General features: G+C 53.6%; 1 protein-coding gene across 4 annotated transcripts in view; it reads right to left on the bottom strand.

Annotated features, from left to right (window-relative positions):
- Positions 1-22,102, bottom strand: part of LOC136591074 (uncharacterized) — a 38,135-nt gene that overhangs the window by 9,614 nt on the left and 6,419 nt on the right. The window contains exon 1 of one of the 4 annotated variants that reach the window (XM_066588473.1): positions 1,590-1,711. The exons of the other annotated variants lie outside the window; for them this stretch is intronic. The gene's annotated coding sequence lies outside the window, so the exon portion shown is untranslated. Of the gene's footprint in view, positions 1-1,589; positions 1,712-22,102 lie in introns of those variants that run through there. 4 annotated transcript variants of the gene reach the window in all.

The raw sequence follows: 22,102 nt of genomic DNA, 5'->3' as shown, positions 1-22,102 counted from the left end.
ATATATATACTCCTTCTAGGGGAGGGATGTTACTGACAATGACTATATATATATATATATATACTCCTTCTAGAGGGGGGATGTTACTGACAATGACTATATATATATATATATACTCCTTCTAGGGGAGGGATGTTACTTTACTGACAATGACTATATATATATATATACTCCTTCTAGGGGAGGGATGTTACTTTACTGACAATGACTATATATATATATATACTCCTTCTAGCGGAGGGATGTTACTGACAATGACTATATATATATATATATATACTCCTTCTAGGGGAGGGATGTTACTTTACTGACAATGACTATATATATATATATATATATACTCCTTCTAGCGGAGGGATGTTACTGACAATGACTATATATATATATATATACTCCTTCTAGAGGGGGGATGTTACTGACAATGACTATATATATATATATACTCCTTCTAGAGGGGGGATGTTACTGACAATGACTATATATATATATATACTCCTTCTAGCGGAGGGATGTTACTGACAATGACTATATATATATATATACTCCTTCTAGAGGGGGGATGTTACTGACAATGACTATATATATATATATACTCCTTCTAGGGGAGGGATGTTACTTTACTGACAATGACTATATATATATATATATATATACTCCTTCTAGGGGAGGGATGTTACTTTACTGACAATGACTATATATATATATATACTCCTTCTAGCGGAGGGATGTTACTGACAATGACTATATATATATATATATATATATATACTCCTTCTAGGGGAGGGATGTTACTTTACTGACAATGACTATATATATATATATATACTCCTTCTAGCGGAGGGATGTTACTGACAATGACTATATATATATATATACTCCTTCTAGAGGGGGGATGTTACTGACAATGACTATATATATATATATATATATACTCCTTCTAGGGGAGGGATGTTACTTTACTGACAATGACTATATATATATATATACTCCTTCTAGCGGAGGGATGTTACTGACAATGACTATATATATATATATATACTCCTTCTAGAGGGGGGATGTTACTGACAATGACTATATATATATATATATATACTCCTTCTAGAGGGGGGATGTTTCTGACAATGACTATATATATATATATATATATACACTCCTTCTAGCGGAGGGATGTTACTGACAATGACTATATATATATATACTCCTTCTAGCGGAGGGATGTTACTGACAATGACTATATATATATATATATATATATATACTCCTTCTAGGGGAGGGATGTTACTGACAATGACTATATATATATATATACTCCTTCTAGCGGAGGGATGTTACTGACAATGACTATATATATATATATACTCCTTCTAGCGGAGGGATGTTACTGACAATGACTATATATATATATATATATATATATATATACTCCTTCTAGGGGGGGGATGTTACTGACAATGACTATATATATATATACACTCCTTCTAGGAGAGGGATGTTACTGACAATGACTATATATATATACTCCTTCTAGTGAAGGGATGTTACTGACAGTGTGTATATAAAGTACATCGTCGTCCACTAAGCTCACATACCCCTTCAGTCGTCCAGCAGGTAGGTGTTTTGGCGGTTGGTAAGTCTTCACAGCCCGGTATTGTGATTAACTGTCACTTTCTCTTTGACTGTTAGCCTATAAGATGGTCCATGACGGACGTGGACGCCATAGTAACCATGGTAACGGTAACGCCGTAGCCTGCGGTGGGGATTGGCGAGCCCCCCTCTGTGAACCATAGACTGGAGACCACCATCCAGTGAAGGGTATTCAACGGACACTAAAAAGAGTTTCAATAGAAGGATCCTCCCAGCACTTCCTTAGGTCATTGGGCCAAACTCAAGCAGGGGGTCAGCATTGTAGACTCTCTCCTAACGCCATCTTTAAGGTCTCACCACGGGGGTCTTTAGTGCTCCCCCAAAGGGGTACTAAGTGCTCTCACCACGGGGGTCCTCAGTGCTCCCCCACAGGGGTACTAAGTGTTCTCACCACGGGGGTCTTTAGTGCTCCCCCACAGGGGTACTAAGTGCTCTTACCACGGGGGTCCTCAGTGCTCCCCCACAGGGGTACTAAGTGCTCTTACCACGGGGGTCCTCAGTGCTCCCCCACAGGGGTACTAAGTGCTCTCACCACGGTGGTCTTCAGTGCTCCCCCACAGGGGTACTAAGTGCTCTCACCACGGAGGTCCTCAGTGCTCCCCCACAGGGGTACTAAGTGCTCTCACCATGGGGGTCCTCAGTGCTCCCCCACAGGGGTACTAAGTGCTCCCACCACAGGGGTCCTCAGTGCTCCCCCACAGGGGTACTAAGTGCTCTCACCACGGGGGTCCTCAGTGCTCCCCCACAGGGGTCCTCAGTGCTCCCACCACAGGGGTACTAAGTGCTCTCACCACGGGGGTCCTCAGTGCTCCCCCACAGGGGTACTAAGTGTTCTCATCACGGGGGTCCTCAGTGCTCCCCCACAGGGGTACTAAGTGCTCTCACCACGGGGGTCCTCAGTGCTCCTCCACAGAGGTACTAAGTGCTCTCACCACGGGGGTCCTCAGTGCTCCCCCACAGGGGTACTAAGTGCTCTCATCATGGGGGTCCTCAGTGCTCCCCCACAGGAGTTCTAAGTGCTCTCATCATGGGGGTCCTCAGTGCCCCCCACAGGGGTACTAAGTGCTCTCATCATGGGGGTCCTCAGTGCCCCCCACAGGGGTACTAAGTGCTCTCACCACGGGGGTCCTAAGTGCTCCCCCACAGGGGTTCTAAGTGCTCTCATCATGGGGGTCCTCAGTGCTCCCCCACAGGGGTTTTAAGTGCTCTCACCATGGGGGTCCTCAGTGCTCCCCCACAGGGGTTCTAAGTGCTCTCATCATGGGGGTCCTCAGTGCTCTCACCACGGGGGTCCTCAGTGCTCCCCCACAGGGGTTTTAAGTGCTCTCACCACGGGGGTCCTCAGTGCTCCCCCACAGGGGTACTAAGTGTTCTCATCATGGGGGTCCTCAGTGCTCCCCCACAGGGGTAATAAGTGTTCTCATCACGGGGGTCCTCAGTGCTCCCCCACAGGGGTACTAAGTGCTCTCATCACGGGGGTCCTCAGTGCTCTCACCACGGGGGTCCTCAGTGCTCTCACCACAGGGGTCTTCAGTGCTCCCCCACAGGGGTACTAAGTGCTCTCATCACGGGGGTCCTCAGTGCTCCCCCACAGGGGTACTAAGTGCTCTCACCACGGGGGTCTTCAGTGCTCCCCCACAGGGGTACTAAGTGCTCTCACCACGGGGGTCCTCAGTGCTCCCCCACAGGGGTACTAAGTGCTCTCATCACGGGGGTCCTCAGTGCTCCCCCACAGGGGTACTAAGTGCTCTCACCACGGGGGTCTTCAGTGCTCCCCCACAGGGGTACTAAGTGCTCTCACCACGGGGGTCCTCAGTGCTCCCCCACAGGGGTACTAAGTGCTCTCACCACGGGGGTCTTCAGTGCTCCCCCACAGGGGTACTAAGTGCTCTCACCACGGGGGTCTTTAGTGCTCCCCCACAGGGGTACTAAGTGCTCTCATCATGGGGGTCCTCAGTGCCCCCCACAGGGGTACTAAGTGCTCTCACCACGGGGGTCTTTAGTGCTCCCCCACAGGGGTACTAAGTGCTCTCACCACGGGGGTCTTTAGTGCTCCCCCACAGGGGTACTAAGTGCTCTCATCATGGGGGTCCTCAGTGCCCCCCACAGGGGTACTAAGTGCTCTCACCACGGGGGTCTTTAGTGCTCCCCCACAGGGGTACTAAGTGTTCTCACCACGGGGGTCCTCAGTGCCCCCCACAGATGGGTGATTTCAAGCTCATTTTAATATTATTCATCACGCTGCGGTTTGAAGTTTATTTTCTATGAGCTTTTTTGGTAGTTAATTCCACCATTGTCCAATATGTAGGTTACTGATGAGTTCAAGGAACTGCAATATACAGGCAACCGGGCTCAATATACAGGCAACCGGGCTCAATATACAGGCAACCGGGCTCCATATACAGGCAACCAGGCTCCATATACAGGCAACCAGGCTCCATATACAGGCAACCGGGCTCCATATACAGGCAACCAGGCTCCATATACAGGCAACCAGGCTCCATATACAGGCAACCGGGCTCCATATACAGGCAACCGGGCTCCATATACAGGCAACCGGGCTCCATATACAGGCAACCGGGCTCCATATACAGGCAACCGGGCTCCATATACAGGCAACCAGGCTCCATATACAGGCAACCAGGCTCCATATACAGACAACCGGGCTCCATATACAGGCAACCGGGCTCCATATACAGGCAACCGGGCTCCATATACAGGCAACCGACTCAATATACAGGCAACCGACTCAATATACAGGCAACCGACTCAATATACAGGCAACTGACTCAATATACAGACAACCGGGCTCAATATACAGGCCACTGGGCTGCAAATACAGGCAACCGACTCAATATACAGGCAACCGACTCAATATACAGACAACCGGTTTCAATATACAGGCAACCGACTCAATATACAGACAACCGGGCTCAGTATACAGGCAACAGGGCTCAATATACAGACAACCGGGCTCAATATACAGACAACAGGGCTCAATACACAGGCAACCGACTCAATACACAGGCAACCGGGCTCAATACACAGGCAACCGGGCTCAATACACAGGCAACCGGGCTCAATATACAGGCAACCGGGCTCAATACACAGGCAACCGGGCTCAATACACAGGCAACAGGGCTCAATACACAGGCAACAGGGCTCAATACACAGGCAACAGGGCTCAATACACAGGCAACCGGGCTCAATACACAGGCAACAGGGCTCAATATACAGGCAACCAGGCTCAATATACAGGCAACCGGGCTCAATATACAGGCAAGCGGGCTCAACATACAGACATCTGGGCTGTATATACAGAAAACCGGGCTCAACATACAGACAAACGGGCTCCATATACAGGCAACCGGGCTCAATATACAGGCAACCTGGCTCAATATACAGGCAACCGGGCTCAATATACAGGCAACCGGGCTCAATACACAGGCAACCGGGCTCAATACACAGGCAACCGGGCTCAATACACAGGCAACCGGGCTGCATATATAGACAACCGGGCTCAACATACAGACAAACGGGCTCCATATACAGACAACCGGGCTCCATATACAGGCAACCGGGCTCAATACACAGGCAACTGGGGTACTAAGTGTTCTCATCACGGGGGTCCTCAGTGCTCCCACACAGGGGTTCTAAGTGCTCTCATCACGGGGGTCCTCAGTGCTCCCACACAGGGGTTCTAAGTGCTCTCATCATGGGGGTCCTCAGTGCTCCCCCACAGGGGTTTTAAGTGCTGGGCTCAGTACGCAGACAACCGGGCTCAATACACAGGCAACCGACTCAATACACAGGCAACCGGGCTCAATACATAGGCAACCGGGCTCAATACATAGGCAACCGGGCTCCATACACAGGCAACCGGGCTCAATACACAGGCAACCGGGCTCAATACATAGGCAACAGGGCTCAATATACAGGCAACAGGGCTCAACACACAGGCAACAGGGCTCAATACACAGGCAACAGGGCTCAATATACAGGCAACAGGGCTCAATATACAGGCAACTGGGCTCAACATACAGACAACTGGGCTCAACATACAGACAACTGGGCTCAACATACAGATAACTGGGCTCAACATACAGACAAACGGGCTCCATATACAGGCAACCGGGCTCAATATACAGGCAACCGGGCTCAATACACAGGCAACCGGGCTCAATACACAGGCAACCGGGCTCAATACACAGGCAACCGACTCAATACACAGGCAACCGATTCAATACACAGGCAACCGACTCAATATACAGGCAACCGGGCTCAATATACAGGCAACCGGGCTCAATATACAGGCAACCGGGCTCAATATACAGGCAACCGGGCTCAGTATACTGGCAACCGGGCTCAGTATACTGGCAACCGGGCTCAATATACAGACAACCGGGCTCAATATACAGACAACCGGGCTCAGTATACAGACAACCGGGCTCAGTATACAGGCAACTGGGCTCCATATACAGGCAACCGGGCTCAATATGCAGGCAACCGGGCTCAATATGCAGGCAACCGGGCTCAATATACAGGCAACCGGGCTCAATATACAGGCAACCGGGCTCAATATACAGGCAACCGGGCTCAGTATACTGGCAACCGGGCTCAATATACAGACAACCGGGCTCAATATACAGACAACCGGGCTCAGTATACAGGCAACTGGGCTCCATATACAGGCAACCGGGCTCAATATGCAGGCAACCGGGCTCCATATACAGGCAACCGGGCTCAATATGCAGGCAACCGGGCTCAATATGCAGGCAACCGGGCTCAATATACAGGCAACCGGGCTCAATATACAGGCAACCGGGCTCAATATACAGGCAACCGGGCTCAATATACAGGCAACCGGGCTCAGTATACTGGCAACCGGGCTCAATATACAGGCAACCGGGCTCAATATACAGGCAACCGGGCTCAGTATACTGGCAACCGGGCTCAATATACAGACAACCGGGCTCAATATACAGACAACCGGGCTCAATATACAGACAACCGGGCTCAATATACAGACAACCGGGCTCAGTATACAGGCAACTGGGCTCCATATACAGGCAACCGGGCTCAATATGCAGGCAACCGGGCTCAATATGCAGGCAACCGGGCTCAATATACAGGCAACCGGGCTCAATATACAGGCAACCGGGCTCAATATACAGGCAACCGGGCTCAGTATACTGGCAACCGGGCTCAATATACAGACAACCGGGCTCAATATACAGACAACCGGGCTCAGTATACAGGCAACTGGGCTCCATATACAGGCAACCGGGCTCAATATGCAGGCAACTGGGCTCAATATGCAGGCAACTGGGCTCAATACGCAGACAACCGGGCTCAATACACAGGCAACCGACTCAATACATAGGCATCCGGGCTCAATACATAGGCAACCGGGCTCAATACACAGGCAACAGGGCTCAATACACAGGCAACAGGGCTCAATACACAGGCAACAGGGCTCAATACACAGGCAACCGGGCTCAATACACAGGCAACCGGGCTCAATACACAGGCAACCGGGCTCAATATACAGGCAACTGGGCTCAATACACAGGCAACAGGGCTCAATACACAGGCAACAGGGCTCAATACACAGGCAACTGGGCTCAATACACAGGCAACTGGGCTCAATACACAGGCAACTGGGCTCAATACACAGGCAACCGGGCTCAATATACAGGCAACCGGGCTCAATATACAGGCAACCGGGCTCAATATACAGGCAACCGGGCTCAACATACAGACAACTGGGCTGTATATACAGACAACCGGGCTCAACATACAGACAAACGGGCTCCATATACAGACAACCGGGCTCCATATACAGGCAACAGGGCTCAATACACAGGCAACAGGGCTCAATACACAGGCAACAGGGCTCAATATACAGGCAACAGGGCTCAATACACAGGCAACCGGGCTCAATACACAGGCAACCGGGCTCAATATACAGGCAACCGGGCTCAATATACAGGCAACTGGGCACAATACACAGGCAACAGGGCTCAATACACAGGCAACAGGGCTCAATACACAGGCAACAGGGCTCAATACACAGGCAACTGGGCTGAATACACAGGCAACTGGGCTCAATACACAGGCAACCGGGCTCAATATACAGGCAACCGGGCTCAATATACAGGCAACCGGGCTCAATATACAGGCAACCGGGCTCAACATACAGACAACTGGGCTGTATATACAGACAACCGGGCTCAACATACAGACAAACGGGCTCCATATACAGACAACCGGGCTCCATATACAGGCAACAGGGCTCAATACACAGGCAACTGGGGTACTAAGTGTTCTCATCACGGGGGTCCTCAGTGCTCCCACACAGGGGTTCTAAGTGCTCTCATCATGGGGGTCCTCAGTGCTCCCCCACAGGGGTTTTAAGTGCTGGGCTCAGTACGCAGACAACCGGGCTCAATACACAGGCAACCGACTCAATACACAGGCAACCGGGCTCAATACATAGGCAACCGGGCTCAATACATAGGCAACCGGTTTCAATACACAGGCAACAGGGCTCAATACACAGGCAACAGGGCTCAATACACAGGCAACAGGGCTCAATACACAGGCAACAGGGCTCAATATACAGGCAACAGGGCTCAATATACAGGCAACAGGGCTCAATATACAGGCAACAGGGCTCAATATACAGGCAACAGGGCTCAATATACAGGCAACAGGACTCAATATACAGGCAACAGGACTCAATATACAGGCAACAGGACTCAATACACAGGCAACTGGGCTCAATATACAGGCAACAGGGCTCAATACACAGGCAACTGGGCTCAATATACAGGTAACCGGGCTCAATATACAGGCAACCGGGCTCAATATACAGGCAACCGGGCTCAATATACAGGCAACCGGGCTCAATACACAGGCAACCGGGCTCAATACACAGGCAACTGGGCTCAATACACAGGCAACCGGGCTCAATACACAGGCAACCGGGCTCAATACACAGGCAACCGGGCTCAATACACAGGCAACCGGGCTCAATACACAGGCAACAGGGCTCAATACACAGGCAACAGGGCTCAATACACAGGCAACAGGGCTCAATATACAGGCAACAGGGCTCAATATACAGGCAACAGGGCTCAATATACAGGCAACAGGGCTCAATATACAGGCAACAGGGCTCAATATACAGGCAACAGGACTCAATACACAGGCAACTGGGCTCAATATACAGGCAACAGGGCTCAATACACAGGCAACTGGGCTCAATATACAGGTAACCGGGCTCAATATACAGGCAACCGGGCTCAATATACAGGCAACCAGGCTCAATACACAGGCAACTGGGCTCAATACACAGGCAACTGGGCTCAATACACAGGCAACCGGGCTCAATACACAGGCAACCGGGCTCAACATACAGGCAACTGGGCTCAACATACAGGCAACTGGGCTCAACATACAGACAACCGGGCTCAACATACAGGCAACTGGGCTCAACATACAGACAACCGGGCTCAACATACAGACAACCGGGCTCAATATACAGGTAACTGGGCTCAATACACAGGCAACCGGGCTCAATACACAGGCAACTGGGCTGTATATACAGACAACTGGGCTCAACATACAGGCAACCGGGCTCAACACACAGACAAACGGGCTCCATATACAGACAACCGGGCTCAATATACAGACAACCGGGCTCAATATACAGGTAACCGGGCTCAATACACAGGCAACCGGGCTCAATACACAGGCAACCGGGCTCAATACACAGGCAACTGGGCTGTATATACAGACAACTGGGCTCAACATACAGACAACCGGGCTCAACATACAGACAACCGGGCTCAATATACAGGTAACCGGGCTCAATACACAGGCAACCGGGCTCAATACACAGGCAACCGGGCTCAATACACAGGCAACCGGGCTGTATATACAGACAACTGGGCTCAACATACAGACAACTGGGCTCAACATACAGACAAACGGGCTCAACATACAGACAAACGGGCTCCATATACAGACAACCGGGCTCCATATACAGGTAACCGGGCTCAATATACAGGTAACCGGGCTCAATACACAGGCAACCGGGCTCAATACACAGGCAAGCAGGCTCAATACACAGGCAACTGGGCTGTATATACAGACAACTGGGCTCAACATACAGACAACCGGGCTCAACATACAGACAAACGGGCTCCATATACAGGCAACCGGGCTCAATATACAGGCAACCGGGCTCAATACACAGGCAACCGACTCAATACACAGGCAACCGACTCAATACACAGGCAACCGACTCAATACACAGGCAACCGACTCAATATACAGGCAACCGACTCAATATACAGGCAACCGACTCAATATACAGGCAACCGACTCAATATACAGGCAACTGACTCAATATACAGGCCACTGGGCTCCAAATACAGACAATCGGGCTCCATAGACAGGCAACCGGGCTCCCTATACAGTCCACCGGGATCGATGTACAGACAACCGGGCTCCATATATAGGCAACCGGGCTCCATATACAGGCAACCGGGCTCCATATACAGGCAACCGGGCTCCATACACAGGCAACCAGGCTCCATAGACAGGCAACCGGGCTCCATAGACAGGCAACCGGGCTCCATATACAGGCAAGCGGGCTCAAACCCTCAGGGGTTCTTATCTTATAGACAAGGTTGTAGTGCAGTGATAAAACCGTATATTTATGCTCTTATCACAGGGACAAGGATATAAAGAGATAATGAGCTGACAGAGTGAGTCAATCACCCGACCTCCGATCGATCGCCTCCGATCATTGTGTCTCCAGGGCTGCTCCCGGCTGATGGACCGCCCCTCCTACAGGAAGATCTCCTGGTTTACACTCCAACAGTTGTTCCCCAAATTTCCATTAGTCTTGCCCCGTGACAGACGTGACCTGTAGTTCGGGGACCTCGTGTTGAAGTCACGGCATCACGTACAGCAGCGGTATAAGAGGACATCAGTGATCGCACCGCTATAAGCGCGCAGTGTAATCCTTGGCTATAAACTCCTTGAGCGAGTATTATACCCCTGCGATAAGATACTGTCACCCAGTGTTACCCCCCTCCCTATGATATCAGATACAGTCACCCCCCCTCCCTATGATATCAGACACTGTCAGCCAGTGTCACCCCCCTCCATATGATATCAGATAGTCACCCAGTGTCACCCCCCCCTCCATATGATATCAGATACTGTCACCCCCCCTCCATATGATATCAGATACTGTCACCCCCGCTCCATATCATATCAGATACTGTCACCCAGTGTCACCCCCCCACACCCCTCCATATGATATCAGATACTATCACCCAGTGTCACCACCCCCACCTCCATATGATATCAGATACTGTCACCCCCCCTCCATATCATATCAGATACTGTCACCCAGTGTCACCCCCCCATATGATATCAGATACTGTCACCCAGTGTCACCCCCCCCCCCTCCATATGATACCAGATACTGTCACCCCCCCTCCATATGATATCAGATACTATCACCCAGTGTCACCACCCCCACCTCCATATGATATCAGATACTGTCACCCAGTGTCAACCCCCCCCTCCATATGATATCAGATACTGTCACCCAGTGTCAACCCCCCCTCCATATGATATCAGATACTGTCACCCAGTGCCAGCCCCCCTGCATATGATATCAGATACTATCACCCAGTGTCACCCGCCCTCCATATGCTATCAGATACTGTCACCCAGTGTCACCCCCCTCCATATGATATCAGATACTGTCACCGAGTGTCACCCCCCCTCCATATGATATCAGATACTGTCACCGAGTGTCACCCCCCCTCCATATGATATCAGATACTGTCACCCAGTGTCAACCTCCCCCCTCCATATAATATCAGATACTGTCACCCAGTGTCACCCCCCCTCCATATGATATCAGATACTGTCACCCAGTGTCAACCCCCCCTTCATATGATATCAGATACTGTCACCCAGTGTCACTCCCCCCTCCGTATGATATCAGATATTGTCAGCCAGTGTCACCCCCCCCATATGATATCTGATACTATTACCCAGTGTCACCCCCCCTCCACATGATATCAGATACTGTCAGCCAGTGTCACCCCCCCTCCATATGATATCAGATACTGTCAGCCAGTGTCACCCCACCTCAATATGCTATCAGATACTGTCACCCAGTGTCACCCCCCACTCCATATGATATCAGATACTGTCACCCAGTGTCACCCCCCCCTCCATATGATATCACATACTGTCACCCAGTGTCACCCCCCCTTCATATATCAGATACTGTCACCCAGTGTCACCCCCCCCCTCCATATGCTATCAGACACAGTCAGACAGTGTCACCCCCCCTCCATATGATATCAGATACTGTCAGCCAGTGTCACCCCCCCTCCATATGCTATCAGATACTATCCCCCAGTGTCACCCCCCCTCCATATGATATCAGATACTGTCACCGAGTGTCACCCCCCCTCCATATGATATCAGATACTGTCACCCAGTGTCACCCCTCCTCCATATGATATCAGATACTATCACCCAGTGTCACCCCTCCTCCATATGATATCAGATACTATCCCCCAGTGTCACCCCCCTCCATATGCTATCAGATACTGTCACCCAGTGTCACCCCTCCTCCATATGATATCAGATACTATCACCCAGTGTCACCCCTCCTCCATATGATATCAGATACTATCCCCCAGTGTCACCCCCCCTCCATATGATATCAGATACTGTCACCCAGTGTCACCCCTCCTCCATATGATATCAGATACTATCACCCAGTGTCACCCCTCCTCCATATGATATCAGATACTGTCACCGAGTGTCACCCCCCCCTCCATATGATATCAGATACTATCACCCAGTGTCACCCCCCCCTCCATATGATATCAGATACTATCACCCAGTGTCACCCCCCCCCTCCATATGATATCAGATACTGTCACTCAGTGTCACCCCCCCTCCATATGATATCAGATACTATCACCCAGTGTCACCCTCCCCCCTCCATATGATATCAGATACTCTGACCCAGTGTCACCCCCCCTCCATATGATATCAGATACTGTGACCCAGTGTCACCCCCCCTCCATATGCTATCAGATACTGTCACCCAGTGTCACCCCTCCTCCATATGATATCAGATACTGTCACCGAGTGTCACCCCCCTCCCTCCATATGATATCAGATACTATCACCCAGTGTCACCCCTCCTCCATATGATATCAGATACTGTCACCGAGTGTCACCCCCCCTCCATATAATATCAGATACTGTCACCCCCCTTCTCCATATGATATCAGATACTGTCACCCAGTGTCAACCCCCCCTCCATTTGATATCAAATACTGTAACCCAGTATCACCCCCCCCCCCCCCCCTCCATATGATATCTCAGCTGGGAACCAGCGGAGGGGACACACATGGACATCTGGGGGAGACCTTGGGGGGCCCCACAAGGCATCACTTTACACCCAAACCGGAGATATACGAGTCACTTTTGGGTGGTTATTTTTGGTTTTGAGCTCAGAATAATCTTATGTAGTTTTTAAAGAACATTAATAAAGTTTATTATTTTTCTTCTCTTCCTGCGGATCAGACCCGGATACACAATGCCCCAATCTACCGGGCCGCTCGTTACGGATCAGACCCGGATACACAGTGCCCCAATCTACCGGGCCGCTCGTTACGGATCAGACCCGGATACACAGGGCCCCAATGTACCGGACCGCTCGTTATGGATCAGACCCGGATACACAGTGCCCCAATCTACCGGGCCGCTCGTTATAGATCAGACCCGGATACACAGTGCCCCAATCTACCGGGCCGCTCGTTATGGATCAGACCCGGATACACAGTGCCCCAATCTACCGGGCCGCTCGTTACGGATCAGACCCAGATACACAGTGCCCCAATGTACCGGACCGCTCGTTACGGATCAGACCCGGAAACACAGTGCCCCAATGTACCGGACCGCTCGTTATGGATCAGACCCAGATACACAGTGCCCCAATCTACCGGGCCGCTCGTTACGGATCAGACCCGGATACACAGTGCCCCAATGTACCGGACCGCTCGTTATGGATCAGACCCGGATACACAGTGCCCCAATCTACCGGGCCGCTCGTTATGGATCAGACCCGGATACACAGTGCCCCAATCTACTAGACCGCTCGTTACGGATCAGACCCAGATACACAGTGCCCCAATCTACCGGGCCGCTCGTTACGGATCAGACCCGGATACACAGTGCCCCAATCTACCGGGCCGCTCGTTACGGATCAGACCCGGATACACAGTGCTCCAATCTACCGGGCCGCTCGTTACGGATCAGACCCAGATACACAGTGCCCCAATCTACCAGGCCGCTCGTTACGGATCAGACCCGGATACACAGTGCCCCAATCTACCGGGCCGCTCGTTACGGATCAGACCCGGATACACAGTGCCCCAATCTACCGGGCCGCTCGTTACGGATCAGACCCAGATACACAGTGCCCCAATCTACCGGGCCGCTCGTTACGGATCAGACACGGATACACAGTGCCCCAATCTACTAGACCGCTCGTTACGGATCAGACACGGATACACAGTGCCCCAATCTACCGGGCCGCTCGTTACGGATCAGACACGGATACACAGTGCCCCAATCTACCGGGCCGCTCGTTACGGATCAGACCCGGATACACAGTGCCCCAATCTACCGGACCGCTCGTTATGGATCAGACCCAGATACACAGTGCCCCAATCTACCGGGCCGCTCGTTACGGATCAGACCCGGATACACAGTGCCCCAATCTACCGGGCCGCTCGTTATGGATCAGACCCAGATACACAGTGCCCCAATCTACCGGGCCGCTCGTTACGGATCAGACCCGGATACACAGTGCCCCAATCTACCGGGCCGCTCGTTACGGATCAGACCCGGATACACAGTGCCCCAATCTACCGGGCCGCTCGTTACGGATCAGACCCAGATACACAGTGCCCCAATCTACCGGACCGCTCGTTACGGATCAGACCCAGATACACAGTGCCCCGATATACTAGACCGCTCGTTACGGACCAGACCCGGATACACAGTGCCCCAATCTACCAGGCCGCTCGTTACAGATCAGACCCGGATACACAGTGCCCCAATCTACCAGGCCGCTCGTTACAGATCAGACCCGGAAACACAGTGCCCCAATCTACTAGACCGCTCGTTATGGATCAGACCCAGATACACAGTGCCCCAATCTACCTGGCCGCTCGTTACGGATCAGACCCGGATACACAGTGCTCCAATCTACCGTGCCGCTCGTTACGGATCAGACCCGGATACACAGTGCCCCAATCTACCGGAACACTGGTTACGGATCAGACCCGGATACACAGTGCCCCGATCTACCGGGCCGCTCGTTACGGATCAGACCCAGATACACAGTGCCCCAATCTACCGGGCCGCTCATTACGGATCAGACCCGGATACACAGTGCCCCAATCTACCGGGCCGCTCATTACGGATCAGACCCGGATACACAGTGCCCCAATCTACCGGGCCGCTCATTACGGATCAGACCCGGATACACAGTGCCCCAATCTACTAGACCGCTCGTTACGGATCAGACCCGGATACACAGTGCCCCAATCTACTAGACCGCTCGTTACGGATTAGACCCGGATACACAGTGCCCCAATCTACCGGGCCGCTCGTTACGGATCAGACCCGGATACACAGTGCCCCAATCTACAAGGCCGCTCGTTACAGATCAGACCCGGATACACAGTGCCCCAATCTACCGGACCACTCATTACGTATGAGACCCGGATACACAGTGCCCCAATCTACCGGGCCGCTCATTACGGATCAGACCCGGATACACAGTGCCCCAATCTACTAGACCGCTCGTTACGGATCAGACCCGGATACACAGTGCCCCAATCTACCAGGCCGCTCGTTACAGATCAGACCCGGATACACAGTGCCCCAATCTACTAGACCGCTCGTTATGGATCAGACCCAGATACACAGTGCCCCAATCTACCTGGCCGCTCGTTACGGATCAGACCCGGATACACAGTGCTCCAATCTACCGGGCCGCTCGTTACGGATCAGACCCGGATACACAGTGCCCCAATCTACCGGAACACTGGTTACGGATCAGACCCGGATACACAGTGCCCCAATCTACCGGACCGCTCGTTACGGATCAGACCCAGATACACAGTGCCCCGATCTACCGGGCCGCTCGTTACGGATCAGACCCGGATACACAGTGCCCCGATCTACCGGGCCGCTCGTTACGGATCAGACCCAGATACACAGTGCCCCGATCTACCGGGCCGCTCGTTACGGATCAGACCCAGATACACAGTGTCCCAATCTACCGGACCGCTCGTTACGGATCAGACCCGGATACACAGTGCCCCAATCTACTAGACCGCTCGTTACGGATCAGACCCGGATACACAGTGCCCCAATATACCGGACCGCTCGTTATGGATCAGACCCGGATACACAGTGTCCCAATCTACCGGACCGCTCGTTACGGATCAGACCCGGATACACAGTGCCCCAATCTACCGGGCCGCTCATTACGGATCAGACCCGGATACACAGTGCCCCAATCTACCGGGCCGCTCATTACGGATCAGACCCGGATACACAGTGCCCCAATCTACTAGACCGCTCGTTACGGATCAGACCCGGATACACAGTGCCCCAATCTACCGGGCCGCTCGTTACGGATCAGACCCGGATACACAGTGCCCCAATCTACCGGACCGCTCATTACGGATCAGACCCGGATACACAGTGCCCCAATCTACCAGGCCGCTCGTTACAGATCAGACCCGGATACACAGTGCCCCAATCTACCGGACCGCTCATTACGTATCAGACCCGGATACACAGTGCCCCAATCTACCAGGCCGCTCGTTACAGATCAGACCCGGATACACAGTGCCCCAATCTACTAGACCGCTCGTTATGGATCAGACCCAGATACACAGTGCCCCAATCTACCGGACCACTGGTTACGGATCAGACCCGGATACACAGTGCCCCAATCTACTAGACCGCTCGTTACAGATCAGACCCGGATACACAGTGTCCCAATCTACCGGGCCGCTCATTACGGATCAGACCCGGATACACAGTGCCCCAATCTACTAGACCGCTCGTTACGGATCAGACCCGGATACACAGTGCCCCAATATACCGGACCGCTCGTTATGGATCAGACCCGGATACACAGTGTCCCAATCTACCGGACCGCTCGTTACGGATCAGACCCGGATACACAGTGCCCCAATCTACCGGGCCGCTCATTACGGATCAGACCCGGATACACAGTGCCCCAATCTACTAGACCGCTCGTTACGGATCAGACCCGGATACACAGTGCCCCAATCTACCGGGCCGCTCGTTACGGATCAGACCCGGATACACAGTGCCCCAATCTACCGGACCGCTCATTACGGATCAGACCCGGATACACAGTGCCCCAATCTACCAGGCCGCTCGTTACAGATCAGACCCGGATACACAGTGCCCCAATCTACCGGACCGCTCATTACGTATCAGACCCGGATACACAGTGCCCCAATCTACCGGGCCGCTCGTTACGGATCAGACCCGGATACACAGGGCCCCAATCTACCGGGCCGCTCGTTACAGATCAGACCCGGATACACAGTGCCCCAATCTACTAGACCGCTCGTTATGGATCAGACCCAGATACACAGTGCCCCAATCTACCGGACCACTGGTTACGGATCAGACCCGGATACACAGTGCCCCAATCTACTAGACCGCTCGTTACGGATCAGACCCGGATACACAGTGCCCCAATCTACCGGGCCGCTCGTTATGGATCAGACCCGGATACACAGTGCCCCCATCTACCGGGCCGCTCGTTACAGATCAGACCCGGATACACAGTGCCCCAATCTACCAGGCCGCTCGTTACAGATCAGACCCGGATACACAGTGCCCCAATCTACCGGACCACTGGTTACGGATCAGACCCGGATACACAGTGCCCCGATCTACCGGGCCGCTCGTTACGGATCAGACCCAGATACACAGTGTCCCAATCTACCGGACCGCTCGTTACGGATCAGACCCGGATACACAGTGCCCCAATCTACCGGGCCGCTCGTTACGGATCAGACCCGGATACACAGTGCCCCAATCTACCGGGCCGCTCGTTACGGATCAGACCCGGATACACAGTGCCCCAATCTACCGGGCCACTCGTTACGGATCAGACCCGGATACACAGTGCCCCAATCTACTAGACCGCTTGTTACGGATCAGACCCAGATACACAGTGCCCCAATGTACCGGACCGGTCGTTATGGATCAGACCCGGATACACAGTGCCCCAATCTACCGGGCCGCTCGTTACGGATCAGACCCGGATACACAGTGCCCCAATCTACCGGACCGCTCATTACGGATCAGACCCGGATACACAGTGCCCCAATCTACCGGGCCGCTCGTTACGGATCAGACCCGGATACACAGTGCCCCAATCTACCGGACCGCTCGTTACGGATCAGACCCGGATACACAGTGCCCCAATCTACTAGACCGCTCGTTATGGATCAGACCCAGATACACAGTGCCCCAATCTACCGGACCACTGGTTACGGATCAGACCCGGATACACAGTGCCCCAATCTACTAGACCGCTCGTTACGGATCAGACCCGGATACACAGTGCCCCAATCTACCGGGCCGCTCGTTATGGATCAGACCCGGATACACAGTGCCCCCATCTACCGGGCCGCTCGTTACAGATCAGACCCGGATACACAGTGCCCCAATCTACCAGGCCGCTCGTTACAGATCAGACCCGGATACACAGTGCCCCAATCTACCGGACCACTGGTTACGGATCAGACCCGGATACACAGTGCCCCGATCTACCGGGCCGCTCGTTACGGATCAGACCCAGATACACAGTGTCCCAATCTACCGGACCGCTCGTTACGGATCAGACCCGGATACACAGTGCCCCAATCTACCGGACCGCTCATTACGGATCAGACCCGGATACACAGTGCCCCAATCTACCGGGCCGCTCGTTACGGATCAGACCCGGATACACAGTGCCCCAATCTACTGGGCCACTCGTTACGGATCAGACCCGGATACACAGTGCCCCAATCTACTAGACCGCTTGTTACGGATCAGACCCAGATACACAGTGCCCCAATGTACCGGACCGGTCGTTATGGATCAGACCCGGATACACAGTGCCCCAATCTACCGGGCCGCTCGTTACGGATCAGACCCGGATACACAGTGCCCCAATCTACCGGGCCGCTCGTTACGGATCAGACCCGGATACACAGTGCCCCAATCTACCGGGCCGCTCGTTACGGATCAGACCCGGATACACAGTGCCCCAATCTACCGGGCCGCTCGTTACAGATCAGACCCGGATACACAGTGCCCCAATCTACCGGGCCGCTCGTACGGATCAGACCCAGATACACAGTGCCCCAATCTACCGGGCCGCTCGTTACGGATCAGACCCGGATACACAGTGCCCCAATCTACCGGGCCGCTCGTTACAGATCAGACCCAGATACACAGTGCCCCAATCTACTAGACCGCTCGTTACGGATCAGACCCGGATACACAGTGCCCCAATCTACTAGACCGCTCGTTACGGAACAGACCCGGATACACAGTGCCCCAATCTACCGGGCCGCTCGTTACGGATCAGACCGGGATACACAGTACCCCAATCTACCGGGCCGCTCGTTACGGATCAGACAGGGGTACACAGTGCCCCAATCTACCGGACCGCTCGTTACGGATCAGACCCTGATACACAGTGCCCCCATCTACCGAACCGCTCGTTACGGATCAGACCCGGATACACAGTGCCCCAATGTACCGGACCGGTCGTTACGGATCAGACCCGGATACACAGTGCCCCAATCTACCGGGCCGCTCGTTACGGATCAGACCCGGATACACAGTGCCCCAATCTACCGGGCCGCTCGTTACGGATCAGACCCGGATACACAGGGCCCCAATCTACCGGACCGCTCGTTACGTATCAGACCCGGATACACAGTGCCCCAAGCTACCGGGCCGCTCGTTACGGATCAGACCCGGATACACAGTGCCCCAATCTACCGGGCCGCTCGTTACTGATCAGACCCGGATACACAGTGCCCCAATCTACCAGGCCGCTCGTTACGGATCAGACCCGGATACACAGTGCCTCAATCTACCGGACCGCTCGTTACGGATCAGACCCGGATACACAGTGCCCCAATCTACCAGGCCGCTCGTTACGGATCAGACCCGGATACACAGGGCGCCAATCTACCGGGCCGCTCGTTACGGATCAGACCCAGATACACAGTGCCCCAATGTACCGGACCGGTCGTTACGGATCAGACCCGGATACACAGTGCCCCAATCTACCGGGCCGCTCGTTACTGATCAGACCCGGATACACAGTGCCCCAATCTACCGGGCCGCTCGTTACGGATCAGACCCGGATACACAGGGCCCCAATCTACCGGGCCGCTCGTTACGGATCAGACCCGGATACACAGTGCCCCAATCTACCGGGCCGCTCGTTATGGATCAGACCCGGATACACAGTGCCCCAATCTACCGGGCCGCTCGTTACGGATCAGACCCGGATACACAGTGCCCCAATCTACCGGGCCGCTCGTTACAGATCAGACCGGGATACACAGTACCCCAATCTACCAGGCCGCTCGTTACGGATCAGACCCGGATACACAGTGCCCCAATCTACCGGACCGCTCGTTACGGATAAGACCCGGATACACAGTGCCCCAATCTACCGGGCCGATCGTTACGGATCAGACCCGGATACACAGTGCCCCGATCTACCGGGCCGCTCGTTACGGATCAGACCCGGATACACAGTGCCCCAATCTACTGGGCCGCTCGTTACGGATCAGACCCGGATACACAGTGCCCCAATCTACCGGGCCGCTCGTTACGGATCAGACCCGGATACACAGTGCCCCAATCTACTGGGCCGCTCGTTACGGATCAGACCCAGATACACAGTGCCCCAATCTACCGGGCTGCTCGTTACGTATCAGACCTGGATACACAGTGCCCCAATCTACCGGGCCGCTCGTTACGGATCAGACCTGGATATACAGTGCCCCAATCTACCGGGCCGCTCGTTACAGATCAGACCCGGATACACAGGGCCCCAATCTACCGGGCCGCTCGTTACGGATCAGACCCGGATACACAGTGCCCCAATCTACCGGACCGCTCGTTACGGATCAGACCCTGATACACAGTGCCCCAATCTACCGGGCCGCTCATTACGGATCAGACCCAGATACACAGTGCCCCAATCTACCGGACCGCTCGTTACGTATCAGACCCGGATACACAGTGCCCCAAGCTACCGGGCCGCTCGTTACGGATCAGACCCGGATACACAGTGCCCCAATCTACCGGGCCGCTCGTTACTGATCAGACCCGGATACACAGTGCCTCAATCTACCGGACCGCTCGTTACGGATCAGACCCGGATACACAGTGCCCCAATCTACCAGGCCGCTCGTTACGGATCAGACCCGGATACACAGTGCCCCAAGCTACCGGGCCGCTCGTTACTGATCAGACCCGGATACACAGTGCCCCAATCTACCGGGCCGCTCGTTACGGATCAGACCCGGATACACAGGGCCCCAATCTACCGGGCCGCTCGTTACGGATCAGACCCGGATACACAGTGCCCCAATCTACCGGGCCGCTCGTTATGGATCAGACCCGGATACACAGTGCCCCAATCTACCGGGCCGCTCGTTACGGATCAGACCCGGATACACAGTGCCCCAATGTACCGGACCGCTCGTTACGGATCAGACCCGGATACACAGTGCCCCAATCTACCGGGCCGCTCGTTACGGATCAGACCCGGATACACAGTGCCCCAATCTACCGGGCCGCTCGTTACTGATCAGACCCGGATACACAGTGCCCCAATCTACCGGACCGCTCGTTACGGATCAGACCCGGATACACAGTGCCCCAATCTACCGGGCCGATCGTTACGGATCAGACCCGGATACACAGTGCCCCAATATACCGGACCGGTCGTTACGGATCAGACCCGGATACACAGTGCCCCAATCTACCAGGCCGCTCGTTACGGATCAGACCCGGATACACAGGGCGCCAATCTACCGGGCCGCTCGTTACGGATCAGACCCAGATACACAGTGCCCCAATGTACCGGACCGGTCGTTACGGATCAGACCCGGATACACAGTGCCCCAATCTACCGGGCCGCTCGTTACTGATCAGACCCGGATACACAGTGCCCCAATCTACCGGGCCGCTCGTTACGGATCAGACCCGGATACACAGGGCCCCAATCTACCGGGCCGCTCGTTACGGA

Source organism: Eleutherodactylus coqui, chromosome 1 (assembly GCF_035609145.1).
Source record: "Eleutherodactylus coqui strain aEleCoq1 chromosome 1, aEleCoq1.hap1, whole genome shotgun sequence".
Taxonomy (NCBI): Eukaryota; Metazoa; Chordata; class Amphibia; order Anura; family Eleutherodactylidae; genus Eleutherodactylus; species Eleutherodactylus coqui.
This window is presented reverse-complemented; position numbering and strand designations above follow the sequence as displayed.